Source organism: Octodon degus, unplaced genomic scaffold (assembly GCF_000260255.1).
Source record: "Octodon degus isolate 3935 unplaced genomic scaffold, OctDeg1.0 scaffold00118, whole genome shotgun sequence".
Classification (NCBI taxonomy): domain Eukaryota; kingdom Metazoa; phylum Chordata; class Mammalia; order Rodentia; family Octodontidae; genus Octodon; species Octodon degus.
The window spans coordinates 2,593,427-2,596,630 of record NW_004524694.1 but is presented as its reverse complement, the minus strand read 5'-3'; the positions used below and the strand labels follow the sequence as shown (position 1 = coordinate 2,596,630).

Below are 3,204 nucleotides of genomic sequence, written 5' to 3'. Positions count from 1 at the left end.
CAATTGACCACTAAGAAGAATATATGCAGTGTGTTATTTGTTGAAACTGTACTTCCGATTTGATTTGAAACTGTCTCATTGCTGTTTATCAATAAAATTTTGAAAAAAAAGAATGTATGCAGTGTGCTAATTATTGAAACTGTCCTATTGATTTGATTTGAAGCTGTCTCATTGCTATCTGTTTATCAGTAAAATTATGGCAAAAAAGAAAAAAAAAGTTATAATAAATTAAAAAGGAGGGGGAAAAACCCATCTATGAGAAACCAACGGCCAACATTATACTAAATGGACAAAAACTGAAAGCTTTTACTTTAAAATCAGGAAGAAGACAAAGGTATCTGTTATCACTCTTATTCAATATAATTCTGGGAACATTAGCCAGAACAACTAGACAAGAGAGAGAAATAAAAGGAATAAGGAGAGGAAAGGAGATGAAGATATTAAAATATCATTACTTACAGACCACATGATGCTATATATAAGACCCCCAAAAGTCCACCAAACAACTTCTAGATTTAATAGCCAAATTCTGTAGTGTAGCTGTATACAAAGTCAACACTCCAAAACCAGTAGCCTTCCTATACACGAATAACAAACCCACTGAAAGAGAAATGAGAAAAACATCTTTCACAAAAGAATCTAAAAAATTATATACCTAGGAATTAATTTAACAAAGGAAGTAAAAGACCTTTATATTAAAAATGACAGTACTCTGAAAAAAGAGATTGAATAGGATATCAGAAAAAGGAAAGATATCCTTTGCTCTTTAGTAGCAAGAACTAATATAACAAAAATGGTCATACTTCTAAAATTGATATACAGATTTAATGCAATTCCAATAAAAATTCCAACAGCATATCTCACAAAATTACAGAAAATAATACTAAAATTCACTTGGAATCAGAAGAGGCCTAGAATATCAAAGGTAACTCTAGGCAACACAGATAAGGCAGGGAGCATTATAATACCTGGCTTTAAATTATACTACAAAGCCACTGTGATTAAAAACAGCATGGTATTGGCAAGAAAACAGACCTGTGGATCAATGGAACAGGTTAGAGGATGCAGAAACAACTTCAGACACACTTGACCACTGAATATTTGACAAATGGGCCAAACACCTTCAATGAAAGATTGCCTCTTTAATAAATGGTGCTGGAAAAACTGGCTTTCCGTGTGCTAAAACTAGACCCTGATTTACCATGTACTAAACTACAACAGAAATTGATCGAAGCTCTAAATATGAAAACAGAAACACTAAATCTGTTGGAAGATAGATTAGGTAGAACTCTTGAAGACACTGATGCTGACAAAGACTTTATGAACAAAACCCCTATCATACAGGAAACTATCACAAAGAATCAACAACTGGGACCTCATCTTATGAAAAAGCTTTTTAACAGCAAGAGAACCCACCAATAGAGTGAAGAGACAAGTCACAGTGTGGGGGAAAAAGAATTCCAGCTCTTCCACAAACAAACAAAGAACTATCTAGAATATAAAGAACTAAAAAAAAAAAAATTTAATGATCCAATCCAAAAATGAGCATCTGAAATAGACACTTCTCAGATGTAGAAGTAAAAATGCCAAATAAATGTATTTTAAAATGTTCAAGGGCTGGCCAAATAGCTCAGCAGATTAAAGTGCCTGCAAGCAGGCACAGGGGCTGGGGATTCGATCCCCAGGGCCTGCCATGCTGGCCCTGCCCCCCGCTGAGACAGCAATTGTGACTGGGCATGGTGGCGTGTGCCTGTAATCCCAGCTCTTGGGAGGCTATAAACAGGGGATCACTATGAGTCTGATGTAGTAGTGAGACCCTGAACACCCTGTGGATCCTTCCCTAAAATACAAATCAAATCAAATCAAATCAAATGTTCAACATCACTGGTCATTTGAGACATGCAAATTAAAAGAAAGGCTGTTATCAAGAAATCAACTAATAACAAATGCTGGAGGAGCTATGCGGGGAGAAAGGAACCCTTCTCCACTACTGATGGGAGTGTAGACTATTCAAACACTGTAGAAATAAGTATGGAGATTCTTCAAAAAACTAGGCCTATTTGTCTCAGCTATTGCCCTTCTTGGTATCTGCCTGAAGGAATTTCAAGCATCTCACCACAGTGATTAAGCACATCTATATTTATAGCAGCACAGTTTATAATAGCTAAATCTTGGAAACTGCTCAAATGCGCATCAACTGGTGATAGGATAAAGAAGAAATATATGGCCACTACTCTGCCATAAAGAAGGATAAGCTTGAGACAGTTTTAGCTAAAGGGACACACATTGAGACCATACTTTTTTTTTTTTTTTTCTTGCGTTTGACACAGGCTTTCACTGTGCAGTTCAGGCTGGCCTTGAACTCACTTTGCAGCTCCAGCTGGCCTCAACTCACAAGGATCCTCCTGCCTCATCTCTTGATTACTAGGATTACAGGCATGCACTACTATGCCGGGCTAGACCATGCTCTTAAGTAAAATAAATCAGAGACACACATGTAAATGCTGAATTGTTTCTCTGATGTAAAAAATTGAAAGTGTAAACAAGGACCAAACTATACAATAGATACTGTGAAACAGGAAGAAAATATTCAGTTAAGAAGGGGAACTAAAGAGGGAGTGCGGGGAAGGAAGGAAGGAGAAGAGAAAATGATAAAAAGGAAAAAATAGAAGCAAAGCTTTTTTAAATAAAGAAGGGAAGACTGGTAAAGGGAGGATAGGGGAAGGGGGAAAAATCAAGTTACAGGATATAGAGATATAAATTCCCTATGATGAATGTGATCATTATGTATAGCTAAATGTACCAATAAACTTGGTTAATAAAATAAATAAATGAGTTAAAACTCTAAACTTTCTAGGAAAAATCTTAAGAATCATGAATTGGATAAAGATTTCCTAAATAGAATGTGAAGTCCCAAAGTGTAAAGAAAAAAAAATCATCAAAATTTATGTTTGCTCTTCAAAGACATTGTTTTTAAAAAATAGAAAAGGAAAGCCATAGAATATCAGAAAAATTTCTGTAAAACATGTACCTACTACAAGAAATATATTTTCCTACTCAATAATGAAAACACAAAAAACCTAAGTTTTTGAAATGTGCAAAGAATTTAGAGACACTTCATATAAGAAGATACACAGGGCTGGTGAGATGGCTCAGTGGTCTAAAGCACCTACTTAGAACAAGCTTAGCAAAGCACAGGGACCA

The 3,204-nt window shown here is 35.5% G+C and overlaps 1 protein-coding gene across 1 annotated transcript in view; it reads right to left on the bottom strand.

The window, feature by feature from the left end:
* Positions 1–3,204, bottom strand: part of Spag1 (sperm associated antigen 1) — an 83,010-nt gene that overhangs the window by 58,836 nt on the left and 20,970 nt on the right. The window lies entirely within an intron of this gene.